A 23,719-nucleotide genomic window follows, 5' to 3' on the forward strand; every position below is an offset into this window, starting at 1 on the left:
CCTGCCTAGTGACGTCGCTGTGACCGGCGAACCGCCTCCTTTCTAAGGAGGCGGTTCGTTCGGCGTCACAGCGACGCCACTAAGCGGCCGCCCAATCAAAGCGGAGGGGCGGAGATGAGCGGGACGTAACATCCCACCCACCTCCTTCCTTCCTCATGTGTGCTGCCGCAGGAACGACGAACTATATCGTGGAAGCAGCAGCAACGATAATTGGGAATAGGGGGGGATGTCACCGATGAGCGATTTTGAACTTTTTGCGGCGATTCAAAATCGCTCATAGGTGTCACACGCAACGACATCGCTAAAGCGGATGTGCGTCACAAATTCCGTGACCCCAACGAGATCACATTAGCGATGTCGTAGCGTCTAAAGTGGCCTTAAGTCAACCAAATTTTAGCAACAACAGGTCAGAATACTAATGCTCTAATAGGATACACCAGGCCCCAATGATAAGGGCGAAGCCAGCACAGATGCAAAATATACTTTGTTGGCTGAGTAAATTGAAGTGACTGTCCTTTTGGGGTGCTCTTATATAGTGCTTGGCAACCCACCTGATCTAATAGTATGGGCATGAATCCATAAAGTAGAAAATCACGTCATACACCATCCAAGATCCAAAAAGTGCTTTTATTCCATATAGCGTGCAGGTAAAATAGTGGGGAAGAGAGAGATGGGTGCAGGCCCCCCAAGGACGATGGCCGTTTCGCACCTTGTGTGCTTCTACGGGACCCATTATAGTATGGGCACCATCAGTGGCGTAACACTAGAGTCTGATGGGCCCCTGTGTTAGATTTGGATCTGTACCCGACACCCCCCCCCCCCCGCCTGCATGGTTGTTAGATGTATTGTCCCTTGTAGCGTTCTAAATCCTATAAAGACATACAGTATGAGTTGCCCCCTTCCCATTATATAGCAATGTCCTGCATCATGGGTCACTTCTAGGTATATTTGTCTCAATCCTGGTATATATGCCCCCCATCCTGGTATATGTGTCCCCATCCTATTATATATGTACCCTATCTTGGTAGTTACAGTATGTCCCTATCCTAGTACATATATCCCCCATCCTGGCATATTTGTCCCCATCTTGATATATATGTCTCCCATCCTGGTATATATTCCCCCATCCTGGTATGTGTCCCTCATCTTAGTATATATGTCTCCCATCCTGGTATATACAGAATGTCCCAATCCTAGTACATATGTGATGCCCCTGAACTAGTCAGGGTGTCACATGGTACTGCACTCCTTTCTCTTTTGGTGCAGGACTCAACCCCCCATGGTTCTGGGATCCCAACCGTTGGTATTGCTCCATTAGCATCCAAATCCTAGCCACACCTCACACCACACCCTGTCAGGCACACCCATGGGTGGTATAGCTGGAAAAGGGCCACCTGCCTAGGGGTCAGGCAGACTGGTGGGAGGGACATAGTCAGAACAGAAGTAGCCCTTAGAGAGTGAGGAGCTGGGAGAGTTGTAGTTCTCTTGGAGACGTTGGCTAGGTCGCAGACGGTGGTCTGGGACCAAAGGAGACGGAGACCCGGTCGCAGGGTATTAGAGAAGGGTGCCAGGCTTAGTTTTGGAGCATGGTCGACACCGGAGTACCTAGTAACCGAACCGGTACCGAGCGCGGCGGGGTACTGGACCCTAGATCAGGCAGAAGCTTCACGCAACCTGATAATTAACCTGTGGAGGATAGTCTCTTTATGAACTTTCCTCAAGAGCTCAGAGTTTGAAGGCACCAACACAAAGAGGGGGATAGGGCTTTCCAGCTTATGCAGCCCACTGAAATCCCAAGTGTCAGCCATCGAGTCCCTGACAGCTTCAAGCAGAGGGGTCACTCAGAACATCTAAAATACAGTGCATCTCCACGCAGGGTACAGACCAGCCGCAATACCAATGGGAGCGGACTCCCGGACGAGCTCCCCTGAAGTGGCAGCGGCACCCAGAGACTTGGTTTACCTTTGTGTCAGAGTCTGCTTTGTGGTCGCATCACTACCAACACTGCCTGAGTGAGTGCGCTGTCCTCCGCTGTTTCCAATCTGCACCCCGCTCTCCTGTCCTCCACCATCCAGAGTCTCGGGACCTCCCCTACTCGTGGAGGGAACGTCATCTGGATGCCCCACTCCATCTCCCCTGGGTACTCCCTTCGGCAGCGGCGGTACTCCCCTTACCGCAAACCACGGGTGGCGTCACGAACTCTCACTCCCCTGTAAATAACCCCCTTTACATTTGAAGTGGCCGCGAACCCCCGGGTACGGAGACCCTCGAGCCACAGCAACCTCGGATCTGAGTGGTTCGACCGCTGCAGGGGCGGCACACATATATCCCCCATCCTGGCATATTAGTCCTCATCTTAATATATATGTCTCCCATCCTAGTATATAGTCCCCCCATCCTAGTATATGTGTCCCCCATCCTGGTATATACAGTATTTCTCTATCCTAGTACATATATCCCCCATTCTGGCATATTAGTCCTCATTTTGAAATATATGTCTCCCTTCCTGGTATATATCTCCCTATCCTGGTATACATGTCCCTCATTTTAGAAAACATGTTCCTTGTCCTGCCTCTACATAAAATAAACAAAAAGCAAAACCAGCTGTACTCACTTTGTTCCGCTCCCCTACCTGCGGCGTCCTCTTCTACAGCCGGCAAAGGAGCCGTCAACTTAAACCAGTGTGCGTTCCAAGGCGCTTGACGTTGCTGCAATGCACCCCTAGCGACTTGCCCTCTGACGTCAGCTGCTGGCCTCTGATTGGACAGTGGTGTGTAGTGTGGGAACCCTTGGACACACATCCAGCTGAAGAAGAGTTTGGTCCTTCTGCAACATGGCCTGGTTGCGGTTGTGATCTCTGTGACCACTTTTGTTATTACCCTTGGAGTCACTGATAGGCTGTAAGCCAGACACTGCGCACTACACTTATCTCTGCGACTGGTCCTATACAAACCTCATCTGTGTACATGTTTATTCTAGGCAGCATCTCCTCTATGAATGGTAGGGTGTGAGTGGTTGTTTCATCAGTATTCTACACCTGTGCTGCCCCCGCCTTTATCATGGTGGTCTGCTGCATCCTGTAGTGCATTGTGACCTGGTGTTGGTTCTTCTTCCTCAGTCCACTTTTGTTAGACACTAACCACTAGATACATAGAACGCTCCAGAAAACCTGCCGTTCAGCAGATGCTCAGACCATCATTATTATTCCCTTCACCTGTGAGTGGTTTAGTATTATACTGACCTGTGTTCACACTGCAGATCTCATTCCTGATTGTGCAGATTTCCAATGAAATAAATATTGATCCCTTTGTGACACCTAGTGGTCACTTGTAGTATAGCAAGGGTCTATTTTTATTTATTCATTTATTTATTTATTTATTTTTTCGATTAAGCCTCTCCTTCTTTCCACAGCCATAACGTTTTTCTTATTTTTCCGTATGCATTATCACTTGATGACTTGTTCTTTTGCAGTGTTGAATGGCACCATTCATTTTAATATATATGGTAATGAATTGAAAAATGGGGTAAAAAAAAACCCCAAACCTCCAGATTCAGTGAATTTAAAGACTTTTTTTTTTTTTTTTTTTTTACAGCCCGTTCGATGGTATATTGACTGGTAATGATATTCTAAGGGTCAGATTTTGTATGATGATACCAAATGCATAAACTTCAGTGTCTGTCCTTATAAATGTTCTGTGGGAATACAAAGTCACACTAAGAGGCTCCGACAAGACCTGGTGTACATGCCAAATACCTTAAATAAGCATAGGTAGTGGGGGGTACCCACGCGTTTCGCTGCTCAAGGCAGCTTTGTCAGGGGAGAATGACTTTTTATTCCCACATTCGGCCCTTATTGTTGGTCCATATATGTGAGGCTATTACATGCAGCATTGCCTATAATTGTATATCATCTGATTATTATTTCTTCTCTATGCTATTTGGATGTATTAGTCAAGCGCTACATTTCCATCTAGTCCCGTTTGACTGTTTCTTGCCCCTATACTGGTGTCATTGCCTTGCCCTACAGCACATTTATTGGTTTGACGCAGGGTTGTTTATGTCCTTAATTTGGTTATGTGCCAATTATTTTTAGATGTTTTTATCTTATTGTGTAGTGTTTAGTAAAGTATTTTATGCTATTGGTTTATTGTGGCGCTTTTCTTAGATTTCACCTTAAAAATCTTGTAGTAAATGGTTCCAGAAGAGCGGGAGCTGATAGTGTTGGCACCCTTGAAATTGGTCTAGAAAATGAAGTATTTCTACAAATTTTTGCAATTACTCGTTTTATTATACACGTTTATTATCTTTGGGTTTATTAGAACATCAAAAAAACAAAACAAAAACAAAAAAAAGACAAAATGGACATAATTTCATACAAAACTCCAAAAATGGTTTGGACAAAATTGTTGTCCCCCTCAACTTAATATTTGGTTGCACACTCTTTGGCATAAATAACTGCAGTCAATCGCTTCTGTAGCGCCCCACGGGGCCTTAGGGTACTCGTAACCGGGCCAGTGGTTTCTTGGGGTTGCTGTGACTGGCCTGACCCGGCTCCGTGGCCCCGTGGCTACATGAAAAGACAAACAAGTGTGAGGGGGGGATGGAAGGAGGGCGAAGGGTCTCTGGGAAGCATGTTGCCGGTTGCAATGGCGACTAGGTCTCGGCCACCTCCAACGCAGGCCCTTCCTGACTGTTCGTCTCCCAGGAGCGGTGTTGGATGGGATGGGGGATGCTTTGCAGGAACACTCGTGGTGTGCAGCCACGAATTAGCTGCCGCTGCAGTGTCTCTCTCCGGGGCAGATGTTGGGTGCAGTCAGGATGGTTTCGTTCCCCACAGTTGGAGCGTGATTACCCCGTTGGGTTGGTGAGAACGTGGCGGCAGTCCACGGGAGCGCCGGAGCGCAGGGTGGTGGCATTTACTCACAGAGTCACTGGGTGCGAGTTCCAGATGCTTTCATTGTCTGGTTAAGATGGTATCGCGCCCCAGGTGCTGTTCCTCGCCGTCAGAGATTTCGGTCGATCGGGCAGGTCAGAGGTCCGATCCGGTCTGGTAATCAGTGGGCTTTCTCCTCCATGCACAACTCTGTACTTGGTGGGTCCCCGTGACCTGAAGCGTCTTGGGATCCCCTCCTGCTCTCTCTCTCACTCTCTGTCTTGGCCCGTCTGGCAGGCAGCTTGAACCTCACAGGTTCCCTCTTTGCTGCTGTGCCCCGGACACTAACGTCGGTAAGGTCCTTGTTGGTCCCCTCCTCGAGCAGATTATTATCAGGTGAGCTTGAAGCATCCTCCTGAACTAGGGCTCTGTAGACCGCCTGTGCTCAGTCCCGTGAGTACTCACACCGTACTCTCCCTGGCAACTGTACTCCTTTTGCCCACAATTACTGGTACCGGGTCACGTCCCTGCAGGTGTTACTAGCCCCGGTCTGGCTGTCTCTCCTCTGCAGGAAACTCCTGCAAAGGTCGGTGCGGTGTTACATCCCAGACAGTTCTGTTCTGCCTCCCTGAGGGGTGCCTGGCAGCAACCCCTCAGGGAGCTGCTCCACAGCATGTCTGCTCTGTCTCTGGCTGACTGGAACTAACTTGACTTCCTGTCTGTGTGCCGCCCCCACATCAGTAGCAGCCGGGCTGTTCGGATCCAGACCCGTGGCTCGAGGGACTCTCTGGACCCGGGGGTCACGCGGACACTCCGAATAAAAAGGGGAAGTAATTGTACGGGATTTGCCATAGTCAGTCTGTGAGGCCATCCACGGTGTGGTGAAGTGTAGCACCACCGCTGCTGTTGTGGGGCACCCGGGGGCGATGGAGTGGCAGCTGGTTGTTAACACCTCCGTGGGTAGGAATGGTTGCTCCAGGGCCTGGTGACGCTGTGCAGGGGACGGTAATGCCAGGGGCCGGCGCGCCTGGTCAGACCAGGGTGTCTCAGTTTACTCACGATTAAATAAATGAGACAAGTCCAGTAGATAACCAAGGTGTTGGTGGCCGGCCGCTGCGGCCGGGTGTACTGGGGTCCCCACCCGGGCTGGTGGTGTGTGTCCCTTTTCTTCTGCACTGTGCTGTGTTGTGGTAGACTTCCCGGTGTGGAACTCGGGAGTCCACTCCCAGTCTTTTGTGTACCTGAGGAGCCGTGCCCACTGACGCTGACCCGTGGGATCTGTCAGGCCCTGGCGGATGCCCTATCCCTCTCGGAGGGTGGTTGTCTGCTTTTGGGACTTTGGTTGGGACAGGACCAATAATCCTGCCCTCAATTGGTTAATTAGCTAGTCCGTCGGTTTCGGTCCTGGCTTCAGGGTCCAAGTACCCCCTCTGTGCACGGTTTCCGGGTCGGTTCTCCGGTGTCGCTACCGGCGGGTTACAACCCTGCCCCGGTTCTCCTCGGATCTCTGGCTACCGTCTTCCCGTCTCCTGTCAGAAATGGACCACCATCTGCCACCTAGCCAATGCACCAGGGCTCCAACCCTGGCGCCACTGCTCTCTGTACTTGAGCTTCACCTCCTCTCTGAACTTCAACTAGACTTCAACTCAACTCAACTACTCTGTTTCCCGCCCCGGATTCTCTAGACCCCTAGGTGGGCGTTCTCCATCCGCCTGGTCCAGCCCATTGGTGTATCTGTCCGACCCTGAAGGGGGTGACTAGGATTTCAGGTCCGCTGTATGTAACCCTGTGAGGGAAGGTGTTGTGTGGGGCCTCTATTGTATGACCACCTGGCGGCGCCAGGGCATCACATTTGCTTTGTAACTTACTCTTGGTCCTGCCCCCTCCCCCTTTGCAAGGATCCAGATCGTTGTTATGGTGACCTGGAGTTCCCCTAGTGCCTGTGTCTGCTAGGAACTGGCTGAGTCACTTCCTGACTCTGTTTAGATGAGCTATGTGAGGTGTGGGTAAACTTACTGGGTTAACCTCTTCCTGTCCGGGAAGGATATAATGATATACCCTGTAGCGACTCAGGGGCACTACACTTCCTATAACCGTCCACAAGCTTCTTACTCCTCTCACCTGGACTTTTGGACTCTTCTTTATAAACTGCTCCAGGTCTCTCATATTTGGAGACATCTTTTCTTCTCTTTTCCCAACAGCAATTTTAAGATCTCTCCACAGGTGTCAATGGGTTTTAGATCCGGACTCATTGCTGCCACTTCAGAACTCTCCAGCACTTTGTTTCCATCCATTTCTGGGGGCTTCTTGAAGTTTGTTTGGGGTCATTGTCTTGCTGGAAGACCCATGACCTAGGACACAAACCCAGCTTTCTGACATTGGGCACTACATTGCCACCCAAAATCCTTTCGTAATCTTCAGATTTCATGATGCCTTGCACACAGTCAGGGCCCCAGTGCCAGAGGCAGCAAAAAACTCAAAAGATCTCTGAACCTCCACCATATTTGAGTGTAGATACTGTGTTCTTTTTTTTTTCTTGTAGGCCTCATACATTTTTGGTAAAAAAAAAAAAAGCTCTATCTTGGTCTCATCTGTCCACAAGAGGTTTTACCAGAAGGATTTTGGTTACTCATGTGCATTTTGGCAAACTGCAGTGTACCTTTTTAATGTCTCAGCAGTGGAGTCCTCCTCGGTCTCCTCCATAGCGTTTCATTCATTCAGATGTGGATGGATAGTTTGCACTGACACTGATGCCCCTTGAGCCTTCAGGACAACTTGAATTTCTTTGGAACGTGATTGGGGCTTATCCACCATCCGGACTATCCTGCGTTGCAACCTATCATCAATTTTTCTCTGCTGACTACGTCCAGGGAGATTAGCTACAGTACCATGGGTTGTAAACTACTTAATTATGTTGTGCACCGTGGACAAAGGAACATCAGAATCTCTGGAGACGGACTGGTCACGTTGATATTGATTTTCAATATTTTTCAAGTATTTTGGTTCTCAAGTCCTCTTCTCCTCTTTCTGTTCCCCATGCTTAGTGAGGCACAGGCAAACACAGAATGCAAAGATTGGGTCAACTTCTTCCGTTTTTATCTGGTATCAGGTGTGATTTCCATATTGCCCACTCCTGTTACTTGTCACAGGTGAGTTTGAACGAGCATCTCATGCTTGAAACAAAGTTGTTTACCCACAATTTTGTAAAGGTGACAACAATTTTTTCAGGAGCATTTTTATTTTTTTGTGAAATTATGTCCAATTTTCCTTTTTGTTGTGTTGTTCCAATACACAGAAAGGAAATAAATGTGAATAACAAAACGTGTAAATGCAATAATTTTCTGGGAGAAATACTTCAATGACTGGAACAATTCCAATGTTGGCAACACTTTCGGCCATGACTGTATCTGCAGAGGGACCTACTCTTTATTAATACCTAAAGTTTTGTGCTCATTGTATCCAGTTTAAACACATCAGCTCCTGCCTGGTTCGTTAGAATGTATCAGTGTTTTAATCTCTCTGCTTTTTTTAAATAAAAGGGAACATCATGTCCAACTGACTGGTGGTCCATTGCCTTCATGTGCCAGCCCTGCCATGTCAATTCGGCTGCAGAGCTGTTTATTCACAGACGTCTCCATTCTCGGCTGATACACGGCTGTGCACCTTTTGCTTGTTTTCGGAGCTTCTTGTTGACATAATAAGGAATTATCAGATTTTTAGGGAGGATGTAATGAGAGGAGATAAGTGATCTGGTGATAGGACTACAGGACAGATAGGGAACATTTTGCTCACGTTGGAGGTTACTCGGTTCAGGTAGTTTGCGTCAATAAATTTAAGTTAATGCATTTTGGAATGGGGAGGGGGTTAAAATTAGGGGTCTCAACAATCACCTGCCGTACATATGAGCATAACTGCAAGTCCCAGTGACTGACTGTAGTGGTCACATAGTGTTAAGGCTGTTTTACACGCGTCGATTTCTCCAGCGATTGCATGTGCGATTGCACCCGCCACCATCGTTTGTGCGGCACGGTCAATTTGTTGCCCGTGTCGCACAAAGTTGATAACCCCTGTCACACGTACTTACCGCACGAACGACCTCGCTGTGGGCGGCGAACATCCACTTCCTAAAGGGGGAGGGACGTTCGGCGTCACAGCGACGTCACACAGTGGCCACCCAATAAAAGCGGAGGGGCGGAGATGAGCGGGACGTAACATCCCGCCCACCTCCTTCCTTCCACATTGCCGGCGGGACACAGGTAAGCTGCAGTTCATCGTTCCCGCGGTGTCACATGGTGCGACGTGTGCTGCCTCGGGAACGATAAACAACCTCACGGGCGATTTTTTAAAAGTGAGCGACATGTCAGCGATGAACGAGAAGGTGAGTATTTCTGCTCGTTCAACGATGTCACACGCTACGATATATCAGACGATGCCGGATGTGCGTCACTACCGACGTGACCCCGACGACATATCGCCAGATATATCGTACCGTGTGACGCCTGCATTAGACTCATCCGCTGATGCTCCAATCCAGTCACCTGACTGCTGCAGCCAATCACAGGCTCCAGAGTTTAGGTGACAAGCACCATCACTTCCTTTCCCAATGCAATTTCAACCTGGGGAGTAGTCATGAGGCCGCACAGCTTGTAGGAAAAATTCAGTTCAGGTAAAAATTAGTATACGGCATCATGGTCTATAACAGTAAAGGGAATGCATTTCTGGGGATTTAGGGCAGAGATGGTGTACTCTAGAGCTGTAATAGGGTTAATTTTAGTATCCCTGATGGTTTATGGCTGTGAAGGGGTTAACATAAAGATCCATAGTGGTAGAAATAGGGCAGAAAAGAGTTTAATGTTCGTATCCCTGGAGAGGAAGGCAGGGACAGTATAAATTCTAATATCCCTGGTTGTCTACCATAGTCAAGTAGTTAAAGTAAAGATCCCTTTTGGTCTATGGCATTGAAGGAGCTTATCTTAGTAAATTTGGCAATCTAAAGCAATGAATGTAGATATTTCCAGTATCCCTGGTGGTCTAGGGCAGTAAATCTGGCAGTCTATAGCAAGCAAAGCAACCAGAGTGACGCCACCCTTCCTTCTCACAGTTGGGCTCACCCGCTGCCTTCAGTGTTTCCCAAAGGGTGTAGGGATCGGTCGCGTTATCTGTCACTGCAGCTTCTGGATGAAACAGAGCTAGGCATCATCATGGGACATTGTTTGGATTACGTCAGACCTAGAAGGGTGTTTTTGGGGGTTAATAAATGAGTTAAAGAAGGTGTGTGTTTTTTGTTTCAAATTAAGGAATTTTCTGTGTGTGTTTCATTCTTTTGACTTACATAGTTAGCAATGGGAGTGTATCATAGATGCTTCCCCATTACAAACCTAAGGCTTGATGGTAGCTGTTATTTTTGACAAATCACAGCTATCATCAACCCCATATCTTACCCTGATTGCCACCGCACCAGAGAAATCGGGAAGATTTGGTTAAAGTGCCATATTTAGCGCATCTCATGTAATGTGCCAAGTCTGTGGGGACTGCTAGCTCCTCTTTTTAGGTTGGGAGGGGCCAATAACCAAGGTTTTTCTAACCATGATAATACCAGCACCCAGCTGCTGGTTATCAAAATAGGGGCGACCGCACGTCTTAAACAAATAAATAATTGAAAAAAAGGCATTTGGTTCCCCCCTATTTTTGATAGGAAAACACCAAGAAAGTAAACATTCCAGCTCACCAGTCTGTAGATCTAGATGTCCATTTGGGCCAGTGCACGGTAACTGTGGTTGCCTTCCACAGGTGTAGCAATCATTGAAGGGAGGGAGGGGTAGAAACAAATCCAGCACTGATGTCCATAAGAAAATATTTTTCTTTATTTCAAATTCATCATAAAAATAAGAATGGATCAATCCTTCCAAAAGCCCTGATTACGAGTTACGCGTTTCAGAGAAAATACTCCTTAATCATAGGCAAATTTGCCTATGATTAAGGAGTATTTTCTCTGACACGCGTAAGGTGTAATCAGGGTTTTTGGAAGCATTGATCCATTTTAATTTTTATGATGAATTTGAAATAAAGAAAAATTATTTTTTTATGGACATCAGTGCTGGACCCCTTCCTCCCTTCAGTGATTCCTATTTTTGATAACCAGCCAAAGTAGCAGCTGGGGGCTGGTATTACACATATTTTCAAAATTGTTGATACCCCTCATTTAATGAAGAAAAACCCACAATGGTCACAGAAATTACTTGAATCTGACAAATGTATTAATAAAAAAAATCTATGAAAATGAACAAATGAAAGTCAGACAAGTCTGGGTCTCAAACCAAACTTTTTCTTTCAAGTCCGTGTGAATTCGGCCAACCCGTGTATTCATGGGTTCGCTCATCTCTACTTATATGGAGATTGGGGTCCGAGGTCAAGTTTGGGTCCCAAACCGAACTTTAAACTAAAGTCTGTCCAAACCAGGAGAACCTGAACTTCCATGAAGCCGTTCATCTCTAATTAAGAGGAATAACAGCGTAGTGGCAAAATGCAAAGTTTTATTGAAGCCATTTGATAAATTCAAAAAAGTTCATTTTTTTCTCATTAATATACACTCTGCACCCCATCTGGACAGAAAACCCCCCAGAAATGTAGACATTTTTGCAAATTTTTTTAAACAAGAAAAACTGAAATATCCCATGGTCATAGGTATTCAGAACCTTTGCTGAGTAGAAGCCCCCTCTTTTTGAGCTAGTACAGCCATGAGTCTTCTTGGGAATAATACAAGTTTTTTCACCCTGGATTTGGGGATCCTCCGCCATTCTTCCTTGCAGATCCTCTCCAATTCCGTCAGGTTGGATGGTGAACGTTGGTGAACACCATTTTCAGATCTCTCCAGAGATGCTTAATTGGGTTTAGGTCAGGTCAAAAATGTCTACATTTCTGTGGGGTTTTTTTTCTGTCAAGATGGGGGATGGGGTGCAGAGTGTACATTAATGAGAAAAACATGAACTCTTTTGAATTTACCAAATGTCTGTAATGAAACAAAGAGTGAAAAATTTAAAGGGGTCTGAATACTTTCCATACCCACTGTAAATACCTATTATTTAATAATGGAGTATAATGATCAAAATTATTAGTTTAATTTTGCCTTTAGAGTATGTTTCATGGATAGTTCATCTTGAGAATGATATTTTACATCTTTCACACCTTCCACGTTCATGTTGTAGGAAAACACAAAAATGGCAAAAGAAAAATGTACAAAAACAAAATATGCCAATAATTATAAAATTCATTATCATAATACGATTGTGATACACTTGTAATCCTTTGGAAAGCAATAGGACAATGTGATCTGAATTGCCTGGTTAGTTCATGTTGTTGTAGTCATGGAATACTCCAGAATTTTCTTCTCTCTGTGGTTGTTGCAGATCAATAGATATAACGCAATAACAAAAAGTATAAATCCTACAGATAACAGTAAATTAAAGAGATCTAATGATAAAACTAATACTTGGTACTTTGTAAAAAAATGGGGTCACAGGGTTGAGGATGGAGGTTGGAAAAATTTTAGTATGTGTACAATATATTAAGTAGAATATCTTGTATTGTCAGATAGTTTCTGTTTGCAGAAGTCTCAGTGGTCCATTTTTCTTTCTGTGACCACATTTAAAAAAAATGTATGGAATTGATTGATTAATCGAATATGGTGGATTGATTCAAAAAGCTTTTTTTTATATATATATATATATATATATATATATATATATATATATATATATACACTGTGTGCAGAATTATTAGGCAAATGAGTATTTTGATCACATGATACTGTTTATACATCAGGTGATGTGTATCTCTGTAATGAGTAGGGGTGTGGTGTATGTGCTTAATTATTAGGCAACGTCCTTTTCTTTGGCAAAATGGGTCAGAAGAGAGATTTGACGGGCTCTGAAAAGTCCAAAATTGTGAGGTGTATTGCAGAGGGATGCAGCAGTCTTGAATTTGCCAAACTTTTGAAACGTGATCACCGAACAATCAAGCGTTTCATGGCAAATAGTCAACAGGGTCGCAAGAAGCGTGTTGGGCAAAAAAGGCGCAAAATGACTGCCCATAAATTGAGGAAAATCAAGCGTGAAGCTACCAAGATGGATTTTGCCACCAGTTTGGCCATATTTCAGAGCTGCAACGTTACTGGAGTATCAAAAAGCACAAGGTGTGCCATACTCAGGGACATGACCAAGGTAAAGAAGGCTGAAAAACTACCACCTTTGAACAAGAAACGTAAGATAAAATGTCAAGACTGGGCCAAGAAATATCTCAAGACTGATTTTTCAAAGGTTTTATGGACTGATGAAATGAGAGTGACTCTTGATGGGCCAGAGGCTGGATCAGTAAAGGGCAGAGGGCTCCACTCCGACTAAGACGCCAGCAAGGTGGAGGTGGGGTACTGGTATGGGCTGGTATCATCAAAGATCAACTTGTGGGAACTTTTCGGGTTGAGGATCCCAGACCTTCTGCTAGTTTCTGGAAGACCACTTCTTCAAGCAGTGGAACAGGAAGAAGTCTGTATCGTTCAAGAAAAACATGATTTTCATGCAAGACAATGCTCCATCACATGCATCCAACTACTGCACAGCGTGGCTGGCCAGTAAAGGTCCAAAAGATGAAAAAATAATGACATGTCCCCCTTTTTCACATGATCTGAACCCCATAGAGAACCTGTGGTCCCTCATAAAATGTAAGATCTACAGGGAGGGAAAAGAGTACACCTCTTGGAACAGTGTCTGGCTGCTGCACGCAATGTTGATCGTAAACAGATCAAGCAACTGACAGAATCTATGGATGGTAGGCTTTTGAGTGTTATCATAAAGAAAGGTGGCTATATTGGTCACTAATTTTTTGGGGGTTTGTTTTTGCATGTCAGAAATGTTTATTTCTAAATTTTGTGCAGTTATATTGGTTTACCTGGTGAAAATAAACAAGTGAGATGGGAATAAATTTGGTTTTTAAGTTTCCTAATAATTCTGCACAGTAATAGTTACCTGCACAAACAGCTATCCTCCTAAGATAGCCAAATCTAAAAAACCCTCACTCCAACTTCCAAAAATATTAAGCTTTGATATTTTGGGTTGATTGAGAACATAGTTGATCAATAATAATATATATATATATATATATTATATAAAGCTGAGTGTATGAATGTGTGTATGTCTGTGTGTGTGCTGTGTGGTGTGTGTGTGTGTGTCCACTAAAGGAATCCACACCGTTGCATTTACAATCACAAAATTTTGCACAGATGCCTCATATGACTCAGGGAACATTGTAGACTATGTTTTGACAGGAAAATTTAACCCAGCACTTTACAGTTACTCTCCAAAAAAACTGCCTCCATTAAACTGAATGGAGCTGGGATCTGCAAGTTATTAATAGCAGCTGTGGTTGGTTGTTATAGGAACAAAGGACATTCATAGTATAAGAAGCTTATGTGTGAGGTAATAGGATGTCAGTGAGGAGACAGACACAGACATACACAGACTGAGAGACAGACAGACAGGCACAGACAGACAGGGAAAGAGACGGAGACAAACAGACAGAGACAGATGGGAAGAAAAGCCAGAGAAACAGAAAGACAGACAAAGGCACACGGGGTAAGAGATAGAGACAGACAGACAGATAGAGGCAGACAGGGAAAGAGACAGACATAGACAAGGAAAAAAGGCAGACAGACAGAGACAGACAAACAGAGAAAGAGACAGATAGAGGCAGATAGGGAAATAGACAGAGATAAACAGACAGAGACAGACAGGGGAAAAAGGCAGACAGAGAAAAACTCAGACAGGGGAAGACACAGACAGGGGAAGAGACAGAAAGAGAGAGAGACAGACAAATAAATACAGAGACAGACCTGGAAAGAGACAGACCTGGAAAGAGACAGACCTGGAAAGAGACAGACGGGGAAAGGGACAGACGGGGAAAGAGACAGACGGGGAAAGAGACAAACGGGGAAAGAGACAGATTGGGAAAGAGACAGACGGGGAAAGAGACAGGCAGAGACAGACAGACACAGACCTGGAAAGAGACAGAAGGGGAAAGAGACAGACCTGGAAAGAGACAGACGGGGAAAGAGACAGACACAGACAGGGAAAGAGATGGGGAAAGAGACAGATGGGGAAAGAGACAGACGGGGAAAGAGACAGATGGGGAAAGAGACAAGCAGAGACAGACAGACACAGACCTGGAAAGAGACAGACCTGGAAAGAGACAGACGGGGAAAGAGACAGATGGGGAAAGAGACAGACGGGGAAAGAGACAGACGGGGAAAGAGACAGACGGGGAAAGAGACAGACCTGGAAAGAGACAGACCTGGAAAGAGACAGACGGGGAAAGAGACAGACGGGGAAAGAGACAGACGGGGAAAGAGACAGACGGGGAAAGAGACAGGCGGGGAAAGAGACAGACGGGGAAAGAGACAGACCTGGAAAGAGACAGACCTGGAAAGAGACAGAAGGGGAAAGAGACAGACCTGGAAAGAGACAGACCTGGAAAGAGACAGACGGGGAAAGAGACAGACCTGGAAAGAGACAGACCTGGAAAGAGACAGACCTGGAAAGAGACAGACGGGGAAAGAGACAGACGGGGAAAGAGACAGACAGACACAGACGGGGAAAGAGACAGACGGGGAAAGAGACAGACGGGGAAAGAGACAGACGGGGAAAGAGGCAGACGGGGAAAGAGACAGACGGGGAAAGAGACAGAAGGGGAAAGAAACAGACCTGGAAAGAGACAGACCTGGAAAGAGACAGGCGGGGAAAGAGACAGGCGGGGAAAGAGACAGGCGGGGAAAGAGACAGGCGGGGAAAGAGACAGACGGGGAAAGAGACAGACTGGGAAAGAGACAGACGGGGAAAGAGACAGACGGGGAAAGAGACAGACGGGGAAAGAGACAGACAGACACAGACCTGGAAAGAGACAGAAGGGGAAAAAGACAGACGGGGAAAGAGACAGACGGGGAAAGAGACAGACAGACACAGACGGGGAAAGAGACAGACCTGGAAAGAGACAGACGGGGAAAGAGACAGACCTGGAAAGAGACAGACGGGGAAAGAGACAGACGGGGAAAGAGACAGACCTGGAAAGAGACAGACCTGGAAAGAGACAGACCTGGAAAGAGACAGACGGGGAAAGAGACAGACGGGGAAAGAGACAGAAGGGGAAAGAGACAGAAGGGGAAAGAGACAGACCTGGAAAGAGACAGGCGGGGAAAGAGACAGACGGGGAAAGAGACAGACGGGGAAAGAGACAGACGGGGAAAAAGACAGACCTGGAAAGAGACAGACCGGGAAAGAGACAGACCTGGAAAGAGACAGAGACAGACAGGGAAAGAGACAGGCAGGGAAAGAGACAGACAGACACAGAGATAGAGAGAGGCATCCAGACATAGAGAGAGAGAGACAGACAGACATAGAGATAGATACAGACAGACATAGAGAGACAGACAGACAAAGAGAGAGAGAGAGACCGACAAAGAGACAGACAGAGAGAAAGAGAGACAGAGAGATAGACACAGACAGACATGATTAGAGACAGAGACACATAGAGATAGAGACACACATAAACAGAGACAGACAGAAAGACAGACAGACACACACAGAGACACACACAGACACACAGAGACAGACAGAGACTGGGAGAGAGACAGACAGACAGATTCAGACAGAAACAGACAGACACTGGGAGAGAGACACACAGACAGAGACTGAGAGAGAGATAGACACAGACAGACAGACTGGGAGAGAGACAGAGAGACAGTTACCATCCAGGGCAACGCCCGGGTACTACAGCTAGCATATACAGTATATATATATATATATATATATATATATATATACTGCTATATATGTATATATATATACTGCTCAAAAAAATAAAGGGAACACTAAAATACCATTTTGCTGTTTAAGTGTTCCCTTTATTTTTTTTATTTTTTTGAGCAGTATATGATATCAACTTTTTAGTAGTTTGTAAATAAAAGAAGAATTATAAATCCCCTTGGCTCTTTTTTCTATATAGCTAGTCAGAAAGAGTGATTGTATAATTTTTTAGGGTTTGTACACTATAGGCTCTATTATAAGACACTGCTGTATTGCTTTATACAATTATATCACATAAGAGACACTGAGACTGCTGTATATACATCATATTAGAGGTGGATTGTTGTTTATACATCACATAGGAGATTGACTGCTGTATATACATCACATAGGAGACACTGAGAGTGCTCTAAATACATCACATAGGAGACACTGAAACTGCTTTGTACACATCTCATAGAAGATGAAACTGCTGTATACATCACATTGACTACTGAGACACTGTATATACATTACGTAGAAGACACTGCGACTGTTGTTTATACATCACATAGGAGACACTGAGACTGCTGTATGTACATCTCATAGAAGACACCAAAATGTCTCTATACGTTTTTTTAAAAGTCTGTTTTTTAGTCCGAGCCCCGGGCACCCGAACCCCAAACTTAGGAAGATGTTTAAGGGAAAAATGAAGGCCATTAGGTAAGAGTGGGAACGTCTACGAAGATGTAATTTTTTATTTTGAGTTTTTTTAGTCAGGTACAGTAGCAATTTTCAAGAATATTTGTAACACTCACTAAGAGGGTGAACGGGAGTGAACACACTGGACCACAGGGGGATTTGTGGCATCTTGATGTAATCTATCTACATAGGTTGAGGAGCAGGAGCGGCAACTGGAAATTGAGACACCAGCGGCCTTTAGAGTGATGAAGCCAGACTTATAGGTCCACTATCATGTGTCACCTCCATGGATCGCTCCTGGAACCTGAGATCGACCTGGGAAGCCAAGGAAATTAGGTCATACAGCGTAGCAGGAATATCACTGCCTGCCAGTTCATCCTTAATCTTCTTGGATAAAACTTCCCAAAAGGCGCTCACTAGCTCCTGATTATTCCAGCCTAGTTCAGAGGAAAGGGTGCGGAATTGAACCACATACTGTCACACAGTCTGTACTCCTTGAGGCAACTGCAGAATAGAGGACACAGCAGAGACGACACAATATGACCCATGAAAAATTTTCCGGAAGGCCTCTAGGAAGTCTAACGCGTCGGAGGTCTCTTCTCTCCCACTGGATTTGACGCAAGCAAAAGCCTCACCACTAAGGTTCAACATTAAGAATGCCACCTTGGCCCAGTCCAAAGAAAACTGGTAGGCCAACAGTTCAAAGTGCAGGATGCACTGATTGAGAAATCCTCGGCAGTGCTTAGGGTCACCATCGAAATGATGTGGAGCAGACAGACGAGGCATGGATGCTGTCAGTGTTGGAACTGCAATCAATCAAGAAATAACGTCTGAAACACCATTCTGAGTCTGAACTGGGTGCAAAGACCTAAAAAATCTACACTATATGGTGAGAAGGTATGCACACCAGTGACTATGTAAGGCCCCTTTCACACGTCAGTGATTCTGGTACGTTTGTGCTTTTTTTTAAACGTACCAGAATCACTGACATACGCAGACCCATTATAATGAATGGGTCTGCTCACACGTCAGTGATTTTTCACTGCACGTGTCTCCGTGCAGCGTACCCGCGTGTGCGTGATTGCCGCACGGAGACATGGCCATTTTTTTCTGGCATCACTGATGTTCCACGGACCACACAGTGGTGTGATCTGTGAAACACGTGCCAGAAAAAAACGTGCATTTAAAATAATAAACATTTTAACTCACCCGGCGTCCAGCGATGTCCTCTGCAGCCCGTTCTCCCTGCTGCTTCTAAGCCGGCTGATTACTGTCGCGCATATTCATTATGCGCGACACAGCCGACCCGGAAGCAGCTGCTGCGGGGGTCACCGCCGGCCGGATGCTGCGTCGCGGGAGCGATCAGCACCATGGACAGCGGGAGCGGGAGCGGGTGAGTTGATTTCTAAGTGCAATCACGGGCCACGGATAACGGAGCCCGGATTGCACTTAGGCAACCCACGTGTGCCGTGATTCACGGCACACGCAGGGACATGTGCGTGTTTTACACGCCAGTGAAAAACGTCACTGTTTTTCACTGACGTGTGAAACGGGCCTTAGGAGAATATATGAAAAGCAGAAAGTGCTATGTGAATACTGACATGAAAAATCCAATAGCTATATGTAAGAGTGAAAGTATGAGAATCTGCATTACTGCCATGAACATAGGAATAAAGAGAAATTTAGCTACTGAATTGATCAATGCAACAGAGCCCCAACACTACGCCAAAGTATTTCTCTACGTTGGGGTCCCTAGCTTGTGTGTGTCCTCTCATGCAGTTAAAAAACTTACCGTGTATGGGAAGCTGAGACGCAGGCTATATATGCGTATAATGTGGACTGGCAATAGGTGTGGTTGGGGCCGGGTTCACAAACGAAAGACTACAAATCAATCAAGAAATAACGTCTGGAATAGAGATGAGCGAACCGGTCCCGGTTCGGCTCGAGGCGGTTCGCCGAACGGGGGGTCTGGCTCGAGTTCGGCTCGTCGAACGTTCGACGAACCGAACTCGAGCCCATAGGAAACAATGGCAGGCAATCACAAACACAGTAAAACACCTAGAAAACACCCTGAAAGGTGTCCAAAAGGTGACAAACAACTCACAACATAACACAAACACATGGGAAAGTGACAAGGACATATACTCATGTGAAAACAAAACAGCTGGACAAGGAAAAAGAGGGAGACACACAGATATATGAGTATATGCAAAGAAACATCGATTCCATTATTGTGCAACTTGAGCCCTGCTCATTTTAGGCTTCCAATCTGGATAAATTGCCTGAGCTCGCCACGTAAGCCTTGAGGATCTTGTCGTGTCCTGCAGCCAGCGTTCTCTCGGAACCTGTCTTCAGTGCTGCTGGGGGTCTGCTGGCAGATAAGCACACGTGTCTGTCCACTGACAATGTGGACCTGGCTCTCAGAGGACTTTTCTTCCCCTGGGTCAGCCAGGGGAGGCGAAAGGCACGCGTATTTTTGAGAGTGCTTCATGCAAAGCATCTTTTTCTTTGTCAAAAGGGGGGCTCAACCGATGCCAGTCAAGTGGGGTGTGTGTGGCCCAGTTAGTGGCAACGAGGGAGACTGTGGTTGGAGTCCCCTCGCTGTGTCTCTAAAAGAACCAAGATGAACAAGTCATGGCTCTCAGAGGACTTTTCTTCCCCTGGGTCAGCCAGGGGACGGGAAAGGCACGCGTATTTTTGAGAGTGCTTCATGCAAAGCATCTTTTTCTTTGTCAAAAGGGGGGCTCAACCGATGCCAGTCAAGTGGGGTGTGTGTGGCCCAGTTAGTGGCAACGAGGGAGACTGTGGTTGGAGTCCCCTCGCTGTGTCTCTAAAAGAACCAAGATGAACAAGTCATGGCTCTCAGAGGACTTTTCTTCCCCTGGGTCAGCCAGGGGACGGGAAAGGCACGCGTATTTTTGAGAGTGCTTCATGCAAAGCATCTTTTTCTTTTTCAAAAGGGGGCTCAACCGATGCCAGTCAAGTGGGGTGTGTGTGGCCCAGTTAGTGGCAACGAGGGAGACTGTGGTTGGAGTCCCCTCGCTGTGTCTCTAAAAGAACCAAGATGAACAAGTCATGGCTCTCAGAGGACTTTTCTTCCCCTGGGTCAGCCAGGGGACGGGAAAGGCACGCGTATTTTTGAGAGTGCTTCATGCAAAGCATCTTTTTCTTTGTCAAAAGGGGGGGTCAACCGATGCCAGTCAAGTGGGGTGTGTGTGGCCCAGTTAGTGGCAACGAGGGAGACTGTGGTTGGAGTCCCCTCGCTGTGTCTCTAAAAGAACCAAGATGAACAAGTCATGGCTCTCAGAGGACTTTTCTTCCCCTGGGTCAGCCAGGGGACGGGAAAGGCACGCGTATTTTTGAGAGTGCTTCATGCAAAGCATCTTTTTCTTTTTCAAAAGGGGGCTCAACCGATGCCAGTCAAGTGGGGTGTGTGTGGCCCAGTTAGTGGCAACGAGGGAGACTGTGGTTGGAGTCCCCTCGCTGTGTCTCTAAAAGAACCAAGATGAACAAGTCATGGCTCTCAGAGGACTTTTCTTCCCCTGGGTCAGCCAGGGGACGGGAAAGGCACGCGTATTTTTGAGAGTGCTTCATGCAAAGCATCTTTTTCTTTGTCAAAAGGGGGGGTCAACCGATGCCAGTCAAGTGGGGTGTGTGTGGCCCAGTTAGTGGCAACGAGGGAGACTGTGGTTGGAGTCCCCTCGCTGTGTCTCTAAAAGAACCAAGATGAACAAGTCATGGCTCTCAGAGGACTTTTCTTCCCCTGGGTCAGCCAGGGGACGGGAAAGGCACGCGTATTTTTGAGAGTGCTTCATGCAAAGCATCTTTTTCTTTTTCAAAAGGGGGCTCAACCGATGCCAGTCAAGTGGGGTGTGTGTGGCCCAGTTAGTGGCAACGAGGGAGACTGTGGTTGGAGTCCCCTCGCTGTGTCTCTAAAAGAACCAAGATGAACAAGTCATGGCTCTCAGAGGACTTTTCTTCCCCTGGGTCAGCCAGGGGACGGGAAAGGCACGCGTATTTTTGAGAGTGCTTCATGCAAAGCATCTTTTTCTTTGTCAAAAGGGGGGGTCAACCGATGCCAGTCAAGTGGGGTGTGTGTGGCCCAGTTAGTGGCAACGAGGGAGACTGTGGTTGGAGTCCCCTCGCTGTGTCTCTAAAAGAACCAAGATGAACAAGTCATGGCTCTCAGAGGACTTTTCTTCCCCTGGGTCAGCCAGGGGACGGGAAAGGCACGCGTATTTTTGAGAGTGCTTCATGCAAAGCATCTTTTTCTTTTTCAAAAGGGGGCTCAACCGATGCCAGTCAAGTGGGGTGTGTGTGGCCCAGTTAGTGGCAACGAGGGAGACTGTGGTTGGAGTCCCCTCGCTGTGTTTTACATGCTTTTAGAAGGGCATGAAATGGCTTGGAGGTTGACTTTCATCATATGCAAACTGTTGGCTACCAAAATGCTGCCTTTCCAACAACTGTGGTTATAGGCAATGAGGAACATACTGATGAAGATGAGACGCAGATACCCGATTGGGATGACAACTTAAATATTCGGTCAGGGCAAGAAGAAACTCGGTCTGAGGGGTAGGGGAGTGCAAACACAACAATTGATGATTAAGTTCTAGATCACACCTACTGTCAACCCACAGTCAGACACTCGAGGAGGTCAACAGAGGCGGTGGAGGAGGATGCAACCGACGTCGAAGTAACCTGGCGCCTTCCTGGACACAGTCGGAGCACTGGTAGCACGTCTACAACTGCATCCTCAGCCACCACTCTGCCTCTGAGCATTATTCGGGGTGGATCAACAGGTCGCATGGCCTCTAAGCCTTGCCTAGCCAGGTCCTTTTTTGACATAGAAAAAGATCGCCCAAATTATGTGATCTGTAAAATTTGTCATGGTTCTCTTAGTAGAGGTCAAAACCTCAGCAGTTTGACAACTTCTTCCATGAATCGTCACATGAATAAATATCATATGGCCCGATGGGAAGCTCACCGTGCTGCAATGCGGCCTAGCGGAGCGAACCATCCACCGCCTGCCCCTTCCAGTGCATCCGCGCGCTCGTCATCTTCTAGGACTGTGGGGACAGCTGTCACACCTGTTTTTCCACCCACAATTTCCACCACTGTAACCGCAACAGGCAGTTTGCTTGGTAGGTCGTCAGTTGGTTTGGAAGGGGAAACAAGTGAGTGTGTACAGCTCTCTCAGACATCGATAGCACCAACTTTGGATGAAGGCAACATCATGTCTCCGCCTGCACTTTCCTCACAAAGCTGCATTTTTCCAGGGACACCCGACTCAACACCGTCTACACACAGCAGCCAGATCTCTGTCCCTCAGATGTGGTCAAATAAAAGGCCACTTCCTGCGACCCATGACAAAGCGAAGAGGTTGACTCTATCCCTCTGTAAGCTGTTGACTACAGAAATGCTGCCTTTCCGCCTAGTGGACACACAGGATTTTAGAGACCTTATGTCTGTCGCTGTGCCCCAGTACCAGATGCCTAGTCGCCACTACTTCTCTAAGAAAGGTGTGCCCGCGCTACACCAGCATGTCGCACACAACATCACCGCTTCCTTGAGAAACTCTGTGTGTGAACGGGTGCATTTCACCACCGATACTTGGACCAGTAAGCATGGACAGGGACGTTACATGTCGCTGACTGGCCACTGGGTAACTATGGTGATAGATGGTGAAGGGTCTGCTGCACAAGTCTTGCCGTCCCCACGACTTGTGTGTCAATCCTCTGTCTGTCCAAGTTCCGCCACTGCTTCTGCATCCTCCACCTCATCTGGGTCCTCCACCTCCGCCCCAAGCCTGCCTGGTCAGGCCACCAGCGTTCTCACTGCGCAGAAGGAATCACGCACCCCTCATTACTATGCTGGTAGCAGAGCGCAACGGCATCAGGCGGTCTTTAGCTTGACATGTCTTTGAAATAGGAGTCACACAGCGACTGAGTTGTGGGCAGCTCTGGAGACTGATTTTGATAAATGGTTGTCTCCACTCAACCTGCAGCCTGGTAAGGCCGTGTGCGACAATGCTGCAAACCTGGGTGCGGCCCTTCGCCTGGGCAAGGTGACACACGTGCCTTGTATGGCTCACGTGTTTAACCTTGTTGTCCAGCAATTTTTAACACACTATCCCGGCCTAGATGGCCTTCTGACCAGGGCACGGAAACTGTCTGCAGTGCTCACTTCCGCCGTTCAACCGCCGCACCTGAGCGACTTGCATCGCTCCAGAAGTCTTTCGGCCTGCCGGTTCATCGCCTGAAATGCGATGTGGCGACACGCTGGAATTCAACTCTCCACATGTTACAGCGACTGTGGC

Source organism: Anomaloglossus baeobatrachus, chromosome 1, assembly GCF_048569485.1.
Source record: "Anomaloglossus baeobatrachus isolate aAnoBae1 chromosome 1, aAnoBae1.hap1, whole genome shotgun sequence".
Taxonomy (NCBI): domain Eukaryota; kingdom Metazoa; phylum Chordata; class Amphibia; order Anura; family Aromobatidae; genus Anomaloglossus; species Anomaloglossus baeobatrachus.